The sequence below is a fragment of the Pelecanus crispus genome, chromosome 5 (genome assembly GCF_030463565.1).
Source record: "Pelecanus crispus isolate bPelCri1 chromosome 5, bPelCri1.pri, whole genome shotgun sequence".
Lineage (NCBI taxonomy): Eukaryota > Metazoa > Chordata > Aves > Pelecaniformes > Pelecanidae > Pelecanus > Pelecanus crispus.
The window spans coordinates 39,698,291-39,719,911 of NC_134647.1; the positions used below are offsets into that span (position 1 = coordinate 39,698,291).

The 21,621-nt window shown below is 47.7% G+C and overlaps 1 non-coding gene across 1 annotated transcript; it reads left to right on the plus strand.

Moving 5' to 3' along the window:
- Window positions 1–6,209: 6,209 nt before the first annotated feature.
- On the plus strand, window positions 6,210–6,304 carry LOC142593610 (U6 spliceosomal RNA). Its single transcript, XR_012831087.1, has one exon. It is a non-coding gene; the product is annotated as a U6 spliceosomal RNA (small nuclear RNA).
- The last annotated feature ends 15,317 nt before the right edge of the window (window positions 6,305–21,621 follow it).

Genomic DNA, 21,621 nt, shown 5'->3' on the forward strand with positions numbered 1-21,621 from the left:
TATATGTGCATGCAATTGCTTAAAGATTGTCTCAGTACAGGCTAGCAGGATGAAATGCGAAATGCTCAGGCCATGCTCATATGGGGGTTTGGACATGACAGTCTAGAATGCTCTCCTTTGACTCCAAGGTCTGCCTGTAGCTCCAAGGGTTTGATTTGGCAAGCTGCTCCATTAGGTGCTGGTACTACTCTTGCATCCTTGTGCTACTGGACAAATACTCAACAATATGATGCAATTTACTACTGCACCCCCATCCAGCCACCAGAGACATCCATCAAGGTCTGGGGAGCAGCCAGCCCAGCCCTCGACTTGCACTTTGTTGCAGAGGCAGTTGTGTCTGAAAATAGCATGGTGCCACTTAGAGAGCCTGGCAGTGTAATCGCTTTCCTTAAATGAAATTTCCACTCTGTTGGCAACTTTGCTCTTTGCAGAAGCCCTTGGAAATAGCATAGCAGTGTGTAACTAACTGATGCCCACTGGAACGTGTCCCTGGCCTTGGGTGGAACAAGCTTTCTGGTATATGCTCATACAACAAAAATGACTTAAGTAAGACCATTATCACAACATGGTTTTCATAATGTATTAGCAAACATAATAAAGCGATGGAAAATTACTTGCACTAATCGGACATCCGTAAATAGACTCAAATAGTATGTTTGACTCTCAATTGGAGTGAATAATTTATCAGCTGATTAAATCTGATCATTTTGTACAACCTTCCAGTAGTTTTCCAGTGCATGTTTTTACCGTCCATATATCTCCATTAGATTGACAGATTTGGGTGGTTCAGAATGGTAATAGTCAGGGAAATGCCATGCGTAAGTAAATAAAGCCAGATTTACAGCATTGGGGCACCACTCTCAGACACCTAACACCAAAATGGGGTGCTGTTACGTATTTAAATAATAGCTGCTCTGTGTCTCACAGATGATTTCTTAAAACCTAGGGAGAAAGCAGAAAAGAACCCAAACCCTCAACCACCAAATATAACCTTCCAGATATTGCAGGTAGGGCAGGAAAGCTGCCCAGAGCCCCCACAGCACCTTCTGGGGTTGCCCAAGGAGAGCAGTGGGGTGTGATAGCAACTGGAGAAGATCACAGCACTCAGTGTTTCAGTCCTGCTTTGTCAGGGGTGCTAAGCCCCAATGGTGAACACCCTTCAGATGCCATCTTTCCGTCTCCCCTCTCCTCTGTCCACATCTCCTCTCGCTGTACCTGCTCCCATCCGCACTTGCATGCTGTCTGCACCCGCATGGGGATTTTCTGAATGTTTTGGTGTTTGCTTTCCTACCTTGATGTTAAACACTAGTTCTCTTTCACTGTTTGGATATGAGAGGTTTCCCTTGATGACACAGTAAAGTCTATATTTGGGTGCAGAATCCCACATGGCTGCAAAACTTCCAAAGAGGTACGATTAAAAAGAAATTACAGTTGCGCATAAAATTATTAGATGGCTGCGGAGGTCTTAGGCAAAGTCTTTGGGAAGTGCGGTATTACTGAAGGCCAAGCCTGAGAGCCTGTGCTCTGGCTTGCTCTGCACAGTCACCTCATCCTGTGCCGCACAGACCTGAAGTCACTGCATTCCCACACCTTGGGAGGCTGGTGCAGCATCCCAGGGTGCTGCTCCGGTGCCCTACGGGAGGCAGTCCAGAGCTGGCATCGCACCCTGGCCAGGTTGGTGCCAGAAACTGGGCCACCGCAGGGCCAGCAAGGGGAGATGGATTCCCCACTCCTCCAATATGTGCAGCTCACATTTAATCTGTGGAAATCAGGGGGTGGTCAGTCGAAAAGGATGATGACGAAGCTTGATTGCTTTTTACTCTGCAAACAGGACAGGTGTGCAGAAATGCAAATACAGATACTCTCTGGATTTGTTTGGCGGCTTCTTTTGCACTAAGGGAACGTGCCAACAACCTGTCATGAACCGAGGAGCATCGGTTTCAGTGCTTAGCATGATAGTCCCAATTCTGCTCGCTTTTAAGAACTGTACCAGTGAAACTCCTGCTGACTTCCCTAGGAAGAAAGGGAGGAACTTGGCATCAGATAATTTGCAGGGTTGCTTAGCAGTAATTTAAAGGAATTAAAATGAAAAGCACCGAGGGGATGAACCAGTCAGCCAGGGAGCATTCGTAGGACTAGCTGTGTGTGAAGCAGGGATAATAACTGTTGCCTTTTCCCTTCAAATTTGTATCTGAAATGTCCCTGTTATCCCCAAAGGCCATCAGTTCAGTTCCTGACTAAGAAAGAAGGAGAACTGAGACAGAGAGAATAGATTTTCAGTACCAGATCAATACTTTGGGCAGACAGAGGTGCAAGTATAGAATAAGTACAAAAAATTACTATATATCAGCATATAAAAGTAATACTATGGAATATACACCTTTGGAAAGTCAATAAATGTAGTGTTAGTGTTGTTACTTTGTACTGGAAGTATTTCCTGTGTCTGTCTCAGAGTGGTGACAGGTTAGGACCAATAATTAGCAACATTTTATATGAAAAAAAAAAGCATTTTTTTCTGTATTAAATTGCTGCAAAACTAGATGCCAGCGTGGATTGGCACAGAGTAGTGAAACCTGGAGAGTGCCTAGGAAGATGTAGTGTTTTTTTGAAAGGAGAGAGGGCCTACATATACCAGGAACGCAATCATCATTTTTCACTCAATGACAGTGTTGCTTGTTATTTAGAAAACTAAAGCAATTTCTCTAACATCTCCTCTTGTCACTCTTCAGGCCAGCTTGGGCTCAGCATGGCATGGGTGGGGGATGTGGCCCAACAAGGAAAGAATGGCCAAAGCTTTCGATTTTGCAGAGCTTTCTACTGCTTGCATTTCTTGAGCTCAGTCCTGGCCCTGGCGTGTCTGTGGGAGTACTGCCACTGCCTTCAGTGGGACTAGCTGTTGTCCAAGCCTCCAGATGATTAGTACTGCTGGCAGCATTATTTTCCTCAGATACACTCAGCCAAATAACACTCTTGTGCGGCTCCGGGCTGGCAAGCTGGGACATGCCAGGGCTGTCGTTTGGAGGCTGGAGCTGTGTCTTGCCTTTTGCCAGCCCTTGCACAAGAAGAATTTGCTTAAACCCAGATTCACTGATTCAGGTCTTCTGGGAAGGCACAGAAATGCTGACACACAGCAGTTTCTGTTCTAGTGGCTTCAGGTCTGTTTACACTAATGAAGCTGGTGATGATGTTAGCCCTAGCACACACCTCTGTGTCTTGTAGTGCTGGCCATGATTACTGTGATACAAGGACTGGTTCTTCCAAAATGTCTTTCTCGGCTTGGACTGGACAGTGTAGTGCATCTCTTCCCTCTCCCTTGGGGATAAAACCCCAAGTTATTCTTGTACAACTTATTGAATGGAATGCTGTATGTGGTATGTGCCAATCTTGTCTTGAAGGATGGCATCAAAATTCAGGCTTCACGTTTACAAAATGCAACATTTTCTTTGCATCACTAAATATCAGTCTTGAGGATGCTTCCTGGGTTTTATTGTTTATGCATTGCTAAGGTGACATTTGACACTTCAAGTAGGAAAGACAAATTGCAGTGTTTGGCAAATCTGCTAAATGTTCATCAGTTAGTGATGAACTAGTTAGTGATAAGAAATTGATGTTCAGGTATTTGGGTAATATCCAAAGCAAACAGAGAGGGTCAAACCCTTTACCCATCTGCATCAGCATCCCTCTGTTGACTTATGTGGGGTTAAGACCATTTACCAGCTACGTACCTCAAAAGAGTACTTATTTCCTCATGCATTAGCAGCAAGAACAGAGCCTAGGAGAGTTATTTAGCTGTGAATATGCAGTATGTTCAGTGCTGATTCCCTGCAGGCTCCCTTGGGCGTGCAGGCAGAGCTCACTGTTTGCTTGCTCATGGTCAGCCTGCTCTCCCTTTTGGACCTGGCATGCGTTTCAGCATTTGTTGTTTGCTGTGTGCTTTTCTCTTTCAAGCCTAACATGGCCACCAATGATTTTATGTGCCCCTTCTCTTCCTACCCCAAATAAGGGCGCCAGGACCTTCTTAATCAACAGTGTTTCATTGTCATAATTTTGAAAACACAGTAGCTGGCGATAATGCCACAGCACTTTCTGATACCATTTTATATCACACCATTTGCAACTGGAAAGGAAGATGGTGATGTAAGGGAAAACACTAGGTTTTACTTCTCTGCATCATCTCACCCAAGGAAGATATTCCTTTTGAAACTCAAGGAAAACATTGCAAAATGTTGCTCTATAGCCAAACCTGAGACATTTAGCGAGGCCAAAGTAACAAACTCTCAGGCTTGAGACAGAGGAGGAGGAGGAAGGTGCAACCTGTCTCCAATCTGTCTGGGGATTACAGAGAGGTGGACCAGGGAATGGGGATGTGGAAAAACATATCTCATCCCAGTTACACCCCAGTTATCTCTGACCTGAGAGCTGCAGTAGCGCACAAATGTGTTTGTTCCAGGGACAAAAAGGAAAAGCTACATTTTCCGAGAGCAGCATCAGTGCTTTTTCCCAGCATTTCTTATGGCAGGGCTCTGGCCTGCCTCTGATATAGTAACAGCTGGAAAAGGAGATTGGTGTTTATTTTCATTCATGACCTAAGGCTTAAACTGTCTTCTGCAGCCTTGTACATTTGTCCCATATATGATCTACACTGTGATCCCTCCAGTGACCTGTTGATGCCACATTGGCTTTAGACCAGCAGTGCCATCTTTTAACATTGCTCTAAGGTTCATGGCTGCATGAACTAGGGATTGGGGGATCACAGGAAAGCCTGATTTCCAAAAACTGAAACAATATATTATTGGAGAGCTCTGGAGGTAATCCTGGTAATGATCAAGTCTGTGAGTTTGCTGTTTGAACCTTTATCCACTGAGATGTTTGAGTATTCCCAGCAGGGAGAAGGGGCGGCTGGGTATGCAGTCAGGGTTTTGTGTCTCCTAAAGATTCATGAACAAATCAACTATCAAATCCAGAGGAGTATAAATAACACTGGAAAATCCAGACAGATATTTACCTTTATTCCCTCCAAAGTGAGGAAGACTGACTGTGTGAAATTCCATCTGAAAGAAAAAACCTTCATTTTTACTATTTATTACAATAAAACTGAAAGCAGCCCACATTGTCTTTGAAATGGGAAGCATGACACAGTCAGTATTACATTTTTCTTTCTGGATGCAAGAAAATGACCTTCATAGCTCACTTGAGGCTTTGTCTCTTTAGAGTTATGGGCCATTCCCTTGTTAGTGGTAATAAACTGCATTATATTCCACTTCACACTGATGGGGTTTTTCTACATAATGCCAGGGAACTTAAAAAAAAAAAAAAAAAAAAAAGGAAAGGAAAAAGGTCAGTGAGTTTCAAAATGTGCTTTATTAAAAAGGATATAAAAGGAAAAGAGCTCGTATCACTTCTCAAATGACATGTGTTATATTAATAAGCCATTATGTTTTAAACACTATTTGTAAGTGTTGCATACTTGTAGTTTGGGATGTTATTATACCATACAGGAGGGTACCAGATGTTCAGCACACAGAATGGACTGGGACAAAAATCAGAGGAAGCCACGGAGAGGGTGGCTCCTCCACTGCTGAGCACGGACAAGGAGCTTCACCTTGCCTATCTGAGTCAATGGCAGGTCCCAATACCTCAAGCTCTCCCAGATTTTTGGCTCTGTTTTTAAATAACCCTACCTGAATAACAGAGACCAGGACACTCTGTTAGTGCAAGTCAAAAACCCCGGTTGATGTTGATTCTGTGCCTTTAAATAACACTCAGAAGCCCCCTTGTCTCCCTTCTGCACTTTTGACCTCCCGACAGCCTGTAATTAGCACAGATTTCTCACATTCGTGGATAGATTAGAAATTTGGAAGCACTTAATGAAAAAGGTCAGTTACCTTGACCAGGCTGAAATTGCAGTTAGAGGACATTTGCTTGCTCCCAAGGATGGCAGCATACACATACATGAATATTAATGTACTGCACGCAAAAATGCAAACACCATGTGTAATGTTTGCAAGGGTAGGGCCTTGCATTCAGCGTGACTCCAGCCCTGAGGGCTTTCTCGTGTTTTGGGGGCATTTCCTCCTAGACTTGCTAAGGCAGGGCTTTCATGCAATCCCTGTGTCTAGAGCTGGACTAGGACATGATTCCAGGTCCAGTGTCCTGGTTTTGGCTGGGATAGAGTTAATTTTCTTCCTAGTAGCTGGCATAGTGCTGTGTTTTGGATTTTACTAAAATAGGAATGATACAGAGAAGATTAGCATGGTCCTTGCGCAAGGGTGACACACAAATTCGTGCAGCACTCCATATTTGTTTGTAGGGTAATAAGAACTAAACCCAAATCTTAAAACACCTTCCCCCCACCCCTCCCTCCTTCCTGGGCTCAACTTCAATCCCCATTTTCTCTACCTCAAAACTGAGTAGGGTAATGAGAAAACAAAACCAAATCTTAAACACGTTCACCCCACCCCTCCCTTCTTCCCAGGCTCAATTTCACTCCTGATTTTTTCTATCTCTTCCCCCTGAGCAGGGGATGGGGAATGGGGGTTGTGGTCAGTTCATCACACGTTGTCTCTGCTGCTCCTTCCTCCTCAGGGGAGGACTCCTCATGCTCTTCCCCTGCTCCAGCGTGGGCTCCTCGCTCTCCCTGGGTCCACAGGTCCTGCCAGGAGCCTGCTCCAGCATGGGCTTCCCACAGGGTCACAGCCTCCTTCAGGCACATCCACCTGCTCCGGCGTGGGGTCCTCCCCGGGCTGCAGATGGATATCTGCTCCCCCATGCACCTCCATGGGCTGCAGGGGCACAGCTGCCTCACCATGGGCTGCACCAGGGGCTGCAGGGGAATCTCTGCTCCAGTGCCTGGAGCACCTCCTCCCCCTCCTTCTTCACTGAAGCTGTGAGAAGCTGCTAGAAACCATCCCTGTAGCCTCCCCTGCTACCAAAACCTTGCCATGCAAACCCAAGACATCCAGATTAACTACCAATCCAGATTCCCACCCTCCCATATGAGGGAGGCCGCACCTGGAATACTGTGTCCAGTTTTGGGCCCCTCAATACAAGAAAGACATTGAGGTGCTGGAGCGTGTCCAGAAAAGGGCAACAAGGCTGGTGAAGGGTCTGGAGCACAGGCCTTATGAGGAGCGGCTGAGGGAACTGGCGTTGTTTAGCCTGCAGAAGAGGAGGCTGAGGGGAGACCTTATCGCTCTCTACAACTACGTGGAAGGAGGTTGTAGTGAGGTGGGTGTTGGTATCTTCTCCCATGTAGTTAGCGATAGGACAAGAGGAAATGGGCTTGAGCTGTGCCAGGGGAGGTTTAGTTTGGAAATTAGGAAAAATTTCTTTACGGAAAGGGTGGTCAAGAATTGGAACAGGCTGCCCAGAGAGGTGGTGGAGTCCCCATCCCTGGAAGTGTTCAAAAAATGGGTAGATGTGGCACTTTGGGACATGGTTTAGTCTAGTCTACCCTTGATTGGCTTAGAGTAGACTTGGTAGTGTAGGTTAATGGTTGGACTGGATGATCTTAAAGGTCTTTTCCAACCTAAACGATTCTATGATCCTATGATTTGAGCCAAAGCCAGCACCTCACCCACCGCAGCTATTGCATTTGGTGGCGGTGCCAAAGCCTGTGTTTCCAGTAGGTTTTTGTCTTGGGGAGCTAGTTTTGGTAGGAAACTAGGTGGTATTTTGGTTTGGGGTCAGGACCAGGGCCTCAAAGGTCACTGCCTGTTTAGGTTTTATATTCCTGAAAGAAGGAAGTGCAGGAAACACCCCACCTGCAATCTTGTGTGCTTTGGGGTGAGTTTAAAAAAAATAACATGAATAAAATAACACCCTCTGAATACAGGAAGGTAGTGGTGCCCCTGTGGCAAGGGACTCACTGGTTTGCTCCAATGGCATCTTCTGTGATGCTTCCTGTTCGATATTTGTGGGCTGGAGGATGACAGCAGAGGTCAGAGGAGGCTGCCTCCAAAACCTTACATACAAGCTGGGAAGTGATTAAAGGAGTCCTGTGGAAACAGAAGAAGATATATGAAGCATAGTATGATTTCCTGTCTCTCCCTGTAGTTCATGAGTTTAATGCAGATTTCTAAGACACTGGGCAATAAGTGCATCGTGCTTTTTTATTTATCTGTTTTAATCTCTCAGACTATGATAAATTATGACAAAAGTAAAATAAGTAACTCACACAGCCAACCCTCCAAACAACTGTTAATTTAGGAAAGCTCAGATCCTTTCATTTCTGGATCTCTTAGGTGCAGTTAATACATAATGGGAGAAGAAGAAAGTCCCTGGTAATAATTACATCAGTTTGAATTGAAGCTTATGATCGGTAGCGGCAAGGATTCTTACAATAATGTGCAAAGCAACATGTCCTATACTCATAAAAAAAACCACGTGCCTTTTAAACATTTATTTTTACTGTGTGTGTTTAATACTAAAAGTGATTATAGCACATTGCTCTTCACCTTAATTGTTTGGTAAATGTCATACTGTAAAAGCAAATCCCTCTCTTGCACTTACAGAGTACCATGACATTCTCATGCTGCCAAGAAGCCCCTGCAAGATGCTTACAAGAGCACCCTCGCCGTAGCACAGTTTGTGAGCATTTCATAAACATTTCTACCCAGAGCATCCCTCGGAGAGGAAGAAATTATTTTATTCCTACTTCTTTACACCTGGAGAACTGAAGTACAGAAAAAGCCCCAGATTCCCTATGGTGCTCAGATGCATAAATCCCTCTGTGACCGAGTTCTAAGTTCATCCCACCTGACTTTCAGGACAGGGCTGACAGGAGGGTTGTGCTGGAAGTTTAGTTACCCTTAAAAATCAGTCCTCAACCACCAGAGCACTTTGTTGCTTCCCCTTCCATCTCTCCGCAGCCCTAAAGTATGGCTTGCCCACCAAGTGCAGAGCTGGATCTCCAGCAATGCGTGGCCAGATTTCCAAAAGACATCAGCACCAATTATTTGAACATCTGGCACCATTTGGATCTAGTGTTTGTTTGGGTTTTTTTTTTTTTTAAAGAAACTGGGGCCTAGCATGTGCACTGTGTGTTCATGAGCATGGAAGACAGACAAGTGTGATGAGCTACTCTTACCTAGGAGTAAGGCAGAGCAGAGTAAGACTCGCAGCTCAGCCCAGCCAGAGCTGTTGGGTCAGAACCGGGGCCTCTGTGATAAGCTGGGTGGACAAGGCAGGGACAGTTGAGTCTTTTCCAAGGCTGGCTTCTCCTCTGACTGCCCGTGAAGGTGCCAGTGGTGAGACTGCAGTGATATGGCTAGGTCACCACTAGGAAAGGAAGTTCAGGAGCTTCGAACTTGTTGCATGTGCGAAAGTTAGTGTCTGGCTGCTGGCGCTCTGTGCTGTTGTTTGGTGGTTGTCATTTATAGAATAGAGCAAATAGAGCTATCGGCACCTCAGGAGATGCCTGATGCCTTGCAAGATCAGGTTCTGGGAATAAGGAATCTACTTTATATCACAATGACTATCACCTGCACTCTCTGCTCCGCTAACTGGATTTATTGTAAGGCTGCATCAAACAAATGGAGTCATAAGCTGCACTGTCTCCAGGGCGACTGGGATGAATTAAAATACCCAAGACAATGACGAATGCTGCCAAAGGGTGTTGATATTGGGCTGCTGGACCTGTGGTCTCTGGCAAAGCCCAAGAAACAGTCTTGTCACAGGGAGACTGCAGAGTTACCTTTCTCAGCAACGGAGAGCAACTGGGTTCCTGTTTCCTCTGCCTTTGCTATCAAAGGGGCAGCCAGGCTCTGCGATAAAGCATGCTGACTCTCCACACTTGCGAATGAAAAGCTTCATATCTTCAAATTTAGCTTTCACAGGTCTCATCACCTCCTTCCCTCCACTGCTCCAAAATTCAGCTAAATAAAATATAGATCAAAACATGCGGCAAAATATTGTGGGCCCTATGCAGCTCCTGATGAAATCAGCAGTGACAAAACTCCTTGTCATTTCAGTGAGATGAGATCAGGCATATTGTTATACATTTTGGCTGTGCGTTGTTATAATATTCTTGGTGTGCGTCCATGCACGTGCATTTTATGTTACATATGCTTACGCAGGTATGTACACTTAGGAGGGATGAGCGCCTGTTTATCTACGGGCAGCAAATATGTGTCTACGTACATGTATATGCCTCTGTGTGTGTGCTGCTAACATGTTTAAACTGGCGTAAGGCCAGGACTGTGTGTCTTTGTAAAGCGTGTATCCCCGTATGTGTACGTAAAAAGCTAGTCTGCTTTCAAATTGCAGAAACTGGTTCTAGATGTAAGCTGTAATGGAGACCTTTGATTTATAAGAGCTTCTCTCGTGGTAGCTCTTTGTGTGGGATATCTGTGCGATGCAAAAATCTGAAATTGGTGATGGATTGTTATCTGCTGGGCTGCAAGGAGAAAGCTCTGCGTGTAACCCTGTCAGGTACAAGCTCCTTGTACGATGCCGTTTTACTTTACAGGTGGGCAGCCATCCGAGGGGAAACTTTAATTTGAGAGAGTCTGTACTTAACAGCAGCAGTCCAGAGCCCTGCCACATCCTTTCCATCAACCCCTTCTGTTCCTTTCTAAAAAAAAATGATCGGGAGGTCCTTCACGGGGGAGCAGAAATCAACGAGGGTAACAGTATATCTGCTCACGGTAGCAATGGCCCACCCAGCTCTTGGCTGACTGCAGCCTTGTGCTGACAGCCCGGCAAATGATCCCTTGCCAGGAAACATGACAAAGGAGATGTTTTTTGGCAATGCCACCATCAGGCATTCAGCTCCCATGGAGGAAATGTGACCCTGGGAAGGGCTGAGAGTAGGCTCTGTGCTTGGGAGAGGAGCAGGGGTTACGCATGGGCCCTGGCACTCGGAGGATTGCTCAAAATTAGAGCAAGGTGGGCAGTGCATCTGTTCATACCTAGAAGAAATCCACCCATTGCACCTATGTCAGCTGTACCGAATCGGTCACGCAGCCACAGACACCCAGGGCCGCATGCTTATACACAGAAATTATACAGCCCCATCTCCGGCAACCCCCTTCTCACCTGGTGCGCATCCTCCTTTTCCCCAGCCCCATCCTCCCCTGTTTGCATATTTCTGTCTCCAAAGAAATCACTAAGGGAGAGATACACATTTCTTTTCAGCATCATGCTGACCCCCTTTCTCCTCCCCCTAAGCCCTGAAATTAATTAAATGATGTCATGCTTGATTTTATCTGATTTGGAAGCAATTCATCACCCTTTTGCTGGTTCTATTAGTCCAGGCGATCAGCACATTAATTCATTTGTGAGACTAAGCTCAAGGGTAATTACAGTGAGGAAGCTTAATGCCTAAACGTGTTAATGTCTGTAATCAGAACTATTTTCTCAGTGCGGAACAATTGTTAGACAATTACACTTGGATATGATTGCCCTGGTAGGCAACAGACGCTGTGTCAAGAGGGGAATAGCAGAAGCTTGCTTTGCAAGTAGTGTATTATCAGCAAATTCGACTCTTTGCAATCTCTCTTTTTCTGGATTCTGCGCAACTTGCCCCTTCCTCATGTTTTGCATTATTAATTAAGTTGAAAAGTCATCTTTCTCTCTTTTTCAGGCTGGGTAATGTGGGGCACAGAGGAAAATAGACTCCTCTGCTTTTTTTCTGACATAAATGTCAGGGGCTTTTGCTTCTAGTGTCCTGGTTTATGTCCATGGAGAGAAATCATGAATTTCATAGGCAGCCCTTTGTTTCCCAGTAGACCCAATTTTTTTTTCTGTCCAACAATCAGTGCTTTCCAGTCAAAAGATGTCTAGAATCAGATGGACTTTAGGATTGAGATTCTCCCTCTTTTGCCCATCTGGAGGACTCTTTGTTGGAAGTGTTCCTCTCAGTTTGTGGGGAAGTGTCCTGCCTGGGTGATTCTGGACTTAGTTTAAAGGAAAAGTGGCTGTTGATCGAGGGACCCATATGGGCGCAGTGGGACTACACAAGCATAGCAAGGGGGCACAAAATCTTTCTGGGCAAGTTCATTTCCTCTTGCTCTCTCCTCTTCTGACTGAGCTGTCAGTGCCCTTGCCTGACCAGAAGGCTTCTAGTTTTATGTCAAGTATCCTAAATGTGTCTATGATGTTCTTCATGCCTAGTTCCAGAAGGAAGTGAGGAAACTTACAGCTAAATGAACAAAGTTCAGCTTTTAATAAAAAGGCACCTGCCCACAGAGCGTAAGGAAATATCCCTTCCGTGCGATCACCCTGCGTAACACTCAGCAGTAACCCCACATCCGCTGCACAGCATGTATGATATACAGCAGTGACGTCTGCTCATACACGGTCACATACACTGCACGGATGCCGTGTTGCAAAGGGGTTTCGGGGACAGATACAGCTCTGGCTCCTGCCTGCGCAGGGTGGGCTCTGGTGGAAACCAGTGTCGCTCGGCCATACAGAGGCTGTTGCCTCCATGCAGCAGGAAAGGGATGGGGGCACGGCTTGGGCTAAGGATCCGGAGTGTAGCAGTGAGCACGGTGCCACGGGAAGAGCAGTCATGCCTGCAGCGTGGCCCAAGGGAAGAGAGGGGCACCCCAGGACCTCCAACCCAGTGCTGCTGGTTCAGGGGTGTGTGGCATTTGCAGGCAGGGTTTGTTCAGCCTCTTCCCTCCAGATATATAAGCCCTCTCAAAGTGAGGATGAATTTGCTGCAGTCTCTGTGAGCCGGATGGGGCATTCAGGCAGAGGGACAGCCTGGAACCCCGCAAAGGCATTCCCCTTCCTCCCCGGGTGGCCACAGTGACCTCTGCTGTTGCCAAGCTTGTGCTTTTCAGCTGTGGAGAGATTTTATGCCAGCTCAACCTGGAGGTCCTCCAATGCACAAGGCACTGTACCTTGCAGAAATTCTCATTTGGGGTAATGTCCCATACACTGATGGTCTTGACAAATGCATTTCTTGGTATTTGAAGAAAAGCCTCTAGCTATGCTGGATTGGCAGCGTCCTCAGAGGCCCCTGTGTTAGTCCTCAGCAGCAATCCCAGCCTCCTGCCACAAATGAGGCAGGGGAGGAAATGAGTTTACAATGATGTGTTTTGCAGACACGGTGAAGCTTGTGCCAGTGACATCCACAAGAAGAGCTGTCTGCTCAGACGGTTTCAGAAGGCTGTCTACACCCAGAGGAAGGTAAGAATAAAAGGAAGATAAGAATAAATCTAAAGTTTCTGTTGTCATTAGTGGTATAGATGAAGAACAAATGATTTCTTTTCCTCAAGAGAGTAATCCTCACTGGTCTCCAGCTGGACTTGCAAAGGGGCTGTGGCAGTGACCTTCTCCTGTCCCCACATCTGATGCAGCAGCACTGGTATTAGCACCTCCCTGCTTTCTCCAAAACCTAGGATACAACAAAACCCTGCTATGGTGCCCCAATGAGGTCTAAGCCCTCTCTTAACCGCACAAGAGCAGGGAGGCTCTGCAGGTGGGAGCGACAACATGGCCTGGGCAATTGCAAACCAAGCACTGTCCCAGCCACTGACTTGCATCTGTGCGACCCTTCGCCCATTCAGGCTTGTTCCTACTCATCTTTGGGTTGGTTCACTTGGGAGCTTCCCAGGAGAACTCCTCAGCATGTGCCAAGGGTTTCATATGGTGCCCAGCATGCCAGCAAGAGCAGCTTCATGAGGGCAGGCTGGGGAACCTGCCCAAAGGGCTATGAGGGCTGTTTCTGCCAAGGGGAGTGGTTAGGGCTGGGGCAGGCTGCATGGGGACAAGACAGGCAAATTTCTTCTGCTGAGACAGCTCGGGGCATGGTGATGGCTGGGTTTGCTGTCTGTCATCCCAATGCAGTCTTCCGAGGTCTCACTGCAGGTTTGCCAATGAGCGTGGCATGGCAGGCAGATTTTGACAAAATGGTGTGAAAACCAACAAGATATCTCCACTGTTGAATGAGTTGAAAAATAATGAAATTCAGGGCAATCTCATGTCTGTTCTCACCCAGCTATCAGGTCTGACAATAGGGAATGCAAGCACAATAGAATGTTACGTGAAAAGGTCTGAATTTTGCTTTGTTTCTTCTCCTTTATGCTGGAATACCTTCTTAGCAGTGTAGAAAACCCATTTCTCACCCTTTCGCGTTCTCCTGGCAGATCTTTGAATATTAATGCTGTCACCAGCTTCCAGCAGTTGAAGCGATCTGTGCTAGGTTGATGAGGGTTGTAGGACACGACTGATGTTCCTCTGCCTCCCCGTCTCCTGCGCAGGCAGCAAGCAAAGCCCCGGGGCTGCGGTGGCATGTTCTGCTGCAACACAGGGTGCTCACCTGCTCAGCAGGGACCCTGGTCTGGGAATCAGGAGGTCATGATTTATTTGGCGGCTCTGGCGCTGGCTTGCCAGAGAAGCTTAGGCAAGGCATCTCCTCCCATCTTTTGTCTGCCTCGTGATTTTAATCTAAAGTCCCTCCAGTCCTTGCTCTGCTGATGCAGTCGAAAGCACGTTAACTCTTATTCAGAAAGGCACTGAAGCCTGGGATGGCTGAGCCCATTGTACCATCCAAGGCCTCCAAATTTTCCCTCTGCTGTCCAAGTTGCAAGGAGCAGCAGGAGACATAGCCCGTCTGTTGTGTTATGGATGTTACTCCTCAAAATTAGTCCCCAGTTACTGTAGATATCATTTCAAACTATGATATTCGAACAATAGCTTCTAAAATATTCACCTACTCCTCCTCTTTTTGTCTTTATTAAGAGCTGTAGAATATTTCTAATGTGACAGGAAACATGCTCCATTGTTTCTCCACTATATTTGACTGAAATGAAGCTGCTTCCCTGCACAAAGGTACCCACCTCTGAATAGTTCGCTATTCTGAGCCCTGTTAAATTTGGAGTCCAACTTATTTTAACTATTGCAGTCTCAGAGAGCCGCCTTGTAAAGTTCTTCCACACCATTAAGGTTCAATGGGGCTTTACCCCATTTACCAACAGAGACCCAGAACAACATGTGGATTCCAATGAAATACAAAATACAATCAGTTGAATCAATTAGGAGATTAATTTCTCCATCCCCTCTCCCGCACTTGGTGGCTGGATGCTTTGAGGTCCTTTCTGCCCACCAGAATGCAGTCTCTTGAGACATGGGTGATGGGATAACAGATGTAGTAAGAAGAAAAAATTAAATTGCCCAAGACCTGGGGATCAGATCCCAGTGCTCCCAGCGAAGCCTAGTGAAGCCTGCCGAACCCTGCTGTGCCCAGCGAGGCTGGCCGCAGGGCTGGGGCGCGAGGCTTGTGCCGCAGACCCGTCCCCAGATGTAGCTGATGCACCAGCATCCCCCCACGGGGAGGGCTGTCTCCCCATGCATCACTGCAGCAGCGCTGCGCAAATAAATGCTCTTGGACCTTGCCATCCCATCTGCAGTGTTAAGGGACGACAGCCTAACGCTCTTCCCACAGATATACCACTCAGGGAGGCAATGGACAGGTAAAAGCCAAGCTGCTGGGTGGGTACAGGTGACTTGGAGCAGCAAGTTTTTGCTGAGAACAAACTGGTGCGTATCACCATGGTTCAAGAGGTGAAAACTTGCTGTTGGTGTTACCACCCTGGCTGAGATGGAGGGGGTAGAGGCAGACCTTCACAGTGCCTGGGGTACTGCAGCTTCACAGCCTCAGGTGTTTCAGCCTCTGTGCTGCAAAGCAAATAGCTGCCTGTGTCAATTTACATTGCAAATGCACAGCTATAAGCCACCTGCAAACTTTTTTGCAAATTTGTCTGACTGCAAAATCCATCAGAAGAACAAAACTCCTTGCTCACAGATTTCGGTTCCTGTGCCCCTGGTTATGGCTTACAGAACCAAAGAAAACAGCCTTTTATGATGCAGGAACAGTAAAGTTACTGAGACTGAATTATTTTTCCTTGTCACAGAGCTGCGAGTGCTGGAGGACTCCGCCGGCACCAGTACAGAAACACCGCTGGGCTAAAAATAGCTGGAGATCACAGGGCTGTGGGGAGAGGAGTGGCAGCGCTCAGCAGGACACCAGAGGTCTCCTCCAGCCCAAATGATCCATCACTCCCGGCCTCACCGGCATGCACGGCTTTGCACTCACCGAAGCTGCCTTAATGCATCTGTCCACGTACCGTTCGGTGTGACGTACCTATGTGTCTGCCTGCACCCGTGCACTGTTCCCTGAAGTCAGCGATCAAATGTGGGGCCGTTGGTGTGGGCAAGCCAGGGCTTGCAAGGGTTAACTCGTACTTCTCCTGCTGCCCTTGAGGACTTCAGGGCCATGGGGGCCAGCTCAGGCCATGGTAACTATGCTGTGGACCAGCACTGGAAAATTACTCGGTTGTTACTCCTACCTTCCATGCGTGATCATTTTCCCCCTCATGGTTATAAATGCGTTCAATCAAAATAAGCATGTTTTACTCCTCTCTGTAAACAATGCAAATGCAATGCAAACATTTCACTGCTGCTCAGTATTTCTGCATAATCTGGCAATCCTGCACAGAGCAGATAAAACGGCAGAGAAAGAAAGTTCTTACCTCGTTTCTCTCTTCTGGCCAAGACAATACATCTAGTGGCAGGACACGCAATCTGTCTGCCCCAGATACGCAACATTTCATGTCTAAGCCTGGCTAATATCACCACTGCTGGGGTCCTAGGAGGCTTTGTGGTCCCCCGTTCCTGCCACAGCTCCTGGTTCCTGGTTGGAAGCCATCATCACCCCATCAAACACTCTCATTTTAGCAAGTCAGCAAATTTGGACAAAAAAAAATATTTCTTGAACCATTTCTCCTTTCCTGCTGCCCTGCTCTCTCCTCAGCTCATACGGGCCACATTGCATAGCATGACAGTGTTTTGGCAGATGGCTTTGCTCATGGGCTGGTGCCCACATGTGTGTACATGTGTGCCGCCATTTGCTCAGGCCCTCCCGAAACGCCTCGTTCAGCTAAGTGAATCACTGCTGCTGGGTGGCTGTAGCGCGCTCAGCGCATCTTAGAAACTGCAAACTGGTCTTCCCGCAAACTTGCAGCAGAGAGGAAGCACCCTGACAGAGACAGGCTGCGGGTTTCTGCTGGGTTTCTGCTGGGTTTCTCTGGACTGCTGGGGCAGCACGTTTGTAAATGGTGTCTTACAGAGGAGGGCAGTGCAGGTGGGGCGGCCTTTGGGTAAGCCTGATGTCGCTGCTCAGCGTTAAGTCACGTTAAGTATGTGTTCATTAACTATAGTTTGTTTTCCTTGGTCTGGCAGGATCCGGGGGTGCCACTACTCCTTTGAGACGTGAAGCAATGAGGTGGCATTCAGTGCAGCTATCAAGTGGGGAGCCCAAACCTGCCATCTGCTGTGTTAGAAAGCAACAGAAGAAGGGAACAACCCATCTGTGGAAAGCTGCTCCCATAGTAGCAAAGGCGGAGCGAAGGGCAGGTCGTTCCCATCCCCAGGTGCTGCTTTGTGCTTCTCGGAGCCCAGGGTGCGCAGGACCGCTCCCTGCTGATCGACGTAGTGTTTGAGGAGCTGGGGCCAATTGCTGGCAAGCAGGATTTCGCTGGAGCTGCATCCGTGTTTGCTTTCCCGGTTGCCTTCCCTGTGCCGTGCTGCAGCATGCAGTGCCTTCAGCCGTGGTTCGGCTGCCGAGGAAAGCTGGGGAAGTCCTGCAGTCCCCAGCCCCAACTGGACCAGCAAGGTCAGAGGGAGAGAGGCAGAGAAACAGAGAAAGACACAGGTGCCAAAGCAGCAGGTCATGAAAGAAATCTGTTTGCTTTTCATGCAGTACACTCATTTCTTCATCCCTCCCACCCTCCTCTGTTCCCATCCCCTCCCCAGTCCTGGTCCCTGCCTTGCCAGGAGCATGCTTTGGTACAAAGGTCTGAAAAATCGGGACCATTTCTATTCTGTGGGAACAAAAAGTTTCCTTTGTTGTAATTCCTCCGTTCAGCTCTGCACAAGGCCCTCGCGTGGGGCACAGCAACAAGTACCTTGTATGACGGGGACAAAAGCGGATTACTGTGGGGATGGCTGAAAGGAAACCATGACTCGTTCCCTTGTTGCTACAGGCTTGTTGACTTGCTCATGCTTTGCAGGAAGCAATTCATACAGATTTTCTTTGCATGATAATAGTAAAGGCTTTTCTTGGTGGTAAAAAAGCAGGGGGTAGGGACAAACACAGCCTTGCCAGACACAGTTTATACCATTTATGCAAAATGAAATGACTGCTTTCTGCTTCCCAAATGGTCTCTCAGTGTGGTGGCCCTGATTCAGCATGGTGGAGGGGGCGATGTGAAGGGCTGGGGGCTCAAAGGCTGTGTTAAACTCTTATTTCACTGCTGGTCCACAACAGGAGAGAGAGTGCAGCCGAGAGCGAACACAGCAGCTGGGCTTTGCCAACACCAGCCTGCTACGCATCTTGACTTGGTGTTCGGGTGGGGTTTTTTTAATTTCTTTTTGCATACATTTGGAGAAAAGCAGGCCTGTGTTGAAGGTCACGATTAACATGCACTTGATACGTCTTGGACTTCTGCAGCCCACTCCTGCTATCTGCACCTCAGCCGGCTGTCCCAGTGCCTCTGCAGCCACTCTGGTGGCCTCCAGCATTGGCTGCGCTGTGGCGGGGTGGGGGTAGCAATAGAAACACCCATTTCTACAGGTTTTTTTTTTTCTGGTAAGGAAAGGAGACTTGCAGTTGTGCTGGCAGTTTGTCAGCCATTCCTTCTGGAGAGATGAGCGGGCACGACAGGTTGGGCCTATGGAGTGGGTGTCCCTTTTGGAGATGCCAGCGGTCCCCTTGAACAAGGACTTCAGCAGGGCTTCGACAGTCGGGGTTAAAGCCAGCAGTGCTCTGCCTTGGTGTATGCTACCGCCTTGCAAAAGTAAGGGGGAAGATGGGTTTGAATGGAGGGTTGCAGACTGTGGCAACAGTTTTCTAAGTATAATAATGTAATTTTTTTTTTTTTTTTTTTTAAAAAACAGTGACATGTAAAGACTCATGCCGGCTCCCTGAGTTGGGCTGCAGGGGTGCCAGGGGACTTCACCCAGCTGTCTGTTCCCAGCAATATCATCTCTTGGAGGATGTGGAGGCTCCCTGTGGTCTCAGGGGCTCTTCCAGGGGCAAATTGCTCTCACAGGCATTCACGACTCTGCCCGCACAATTCATCTTTATCTCCCCTGTCCCCCAACACGTCATAACCCCCATCTCCTGTGTCATTTTTCTCCATGGCTGCTGAGACGGTGTGGGTGTTACACAGCGGCCCACAGACTGGGAGCGTCCCCTTGGTGGCTGCACTGGAGGCTGGAGAGGGCTCAGGCTCAGAAACAGCAGTCCCCAGGTGAGCGAGGAACGAAGGCCTGAGCTGTTTGATGGTTTTTGCCTCCTTTCTGGCCAACCTTCAAAATCAGTTTTGCCCTGGGAAGTAGCAAGCCATGACTGCAGGAGAACAACTGATTAGCCCCTCCGGGCAGGCGGGAGGGAGTGGGGATGCGCTAGGGCTGTGCCAACTCTCCAGAGTGTCCCCAGGAACCTGCCTGGGGGGGTCTGTGTGGGGAGCTTACAAAAAAAAAAACCAAACCAAAACAACCCCAAAAATGCCCCCAAAAGCCAAACACAAACCAACCAACAACAAAACAATGCCCTATACCCCACACAAAATTTTCAAAAGGATCAAGCAAATGTTTCATTTGACTTAAGCCAAACTGCTCCCAGCTTTTCGGCTGGCAAACATTTAGTGAAGCAGTCTTAAGATGTCTTGGGAGGACATGTTTCCGGCTCAGCCTTCCTGTGCAGCGAGAGGAGTTGCCAATACAAAGGGCTCAGGCAACAAATCCACCTTTTCAGGTAAGATCCCCACCCACTCCTGCTCGCAGCACTGTTCCTGGCACTCTCTTACAATTGCACGTGTCCGGTCCCTTTTTTTCACCCATCCCCACACAAGCTAGCCCGAGGATGGCCAAAAGCCGGAGCGCGGTGGTGTTTCTGGGCTGAGCGCCTTGTGCAGTTGGTGTCAGCGCTTTGCCTGTACCTGCCGGTGTGATGAGCGCTTTGTAATCCTGGCGGGGAAATTAAGTTGAGCAATGTATTACAGGCAGATTAAAGGAGCCAAAGGGAAGCTCATCTGCTGGCCTTTACCCTTCTCTTTTGACTTTTTTCTAGCTTCTGGCAGCAATTTCCAAAATATTTGCTGGCCTTTACCCTTCTCTTTTGACTTTTTCTAGCTTCTGGCAGCAACTTCCAAAATATTTGCTGGCCCAGGTTGAGATCTGATACAGGAAACACATTCAGCTACTGCGCTTTAGCAATAGCCACGGCCACATCAGTGGAGCTGAGCGGAATTTTTTTATCTGCTGATGGTTTTTACTTGATACATTCTTTAATGCACAAGAGGGATTTGTTTTAATGGGATGTTCATTGGGCCCCCTTAGTAGCTTTACAGTCATAGCACGTTTGCAAACTGAGTGTTTTGTTTGACTTCTGGGGCTGATCCAGTATTACTGAGACTGGTAAAACAGCCTCTCCTGCCTGGATGGTCCCAGACCTTAACAGAGGCGTTACAGTGCCGACAGCTTTTGGGCAGAGCAAAACCCGTTCCCTCTGTGCTCGGTGCACAGGGCCGTAGCGGTGGGACAAAATCGTGCTTCTGGCGGTGCAAGCTGGCCAGTGGTGCCACTGCGAAGCCGAGTAAGCCAAACGCTGGGCAGTCACTGGCCAGTTTGTAAAGGCCACTGTTGGTGTGTAAGGCCCTACCATCCCCATAGGTGTTTTTGGGGGTTTGTTTTTTTTGGGGGGGGTTGTGGTGGGTTTTTTTTTATTTGTTTTACTGCAAGATGAACTTTGTTCAGCAATGAGTCCTCAAGTTTGAATAATTTCATATGTGCGTGCCCATCTGGTTCACGAATGACACAGAGCTGCAGAAAACTTTATTGCCATTAGTGCATCATGAAACTGCTTGCTAAAGCTGAATTGTGCTGCTCAGTTGCAGTTTTAACACCTGAATTCAATGGCCTTTGCCGAGCTTTTCTGAATGTGTGGCAGAAGGCTTTAAATTAATAGTGTTTCACTGGAAAATAGTTGATTGCTTAAGCTTTTCTTTTTTTTTTTTTTTTTGTTTGGACAGGTAAGTAAAACCCACTTGGGGAAGGAGTGAAGGGGGTATGAGGGGTATTTAGTGACACTTGTCTCTCTCATGTCTCTGGATGTTGTTTGTTCTGCAGCATTGCTGAAGTTCTACTGGGATCGTGTCACTAGTTTTTATGTCAAATCTCTGCCTTTGCATCAGACACCATTTCCTCTGCCCCATATTAAATTGGCTGCAGCCTTCTGTGGGGTGTGTGTCCCTGAGTGCAGGCCAGCTGTGGAAAGGCCCTCGCGGCACGGAGGTGGACGGGGCTTCACCGCTGCGGCCCCAATGGGTGCCGGGGACCCTGCTGCGAACGCCTTCCCGGGGAAGGGTGGGCTTGCAGCAGCGCTTGGCTTTGCTAATGACCAGTGCTGCACCCCCTATGGAAAACACAGCTTATAATACGCGCAGCTGTAAAGAAGGAACGCTGAATAATGTAAAACTAACAGCTTTGCAACAAGCAGCACTGTTACAAACAGCTTGTGTTCCTGGCGCTCGCTGGCTGAGGGCTGGCTGCCTTCGTAGCGCTACCTGAAACTAGGAAGGAAAGTGAACAGCAAGGCTCCAAATG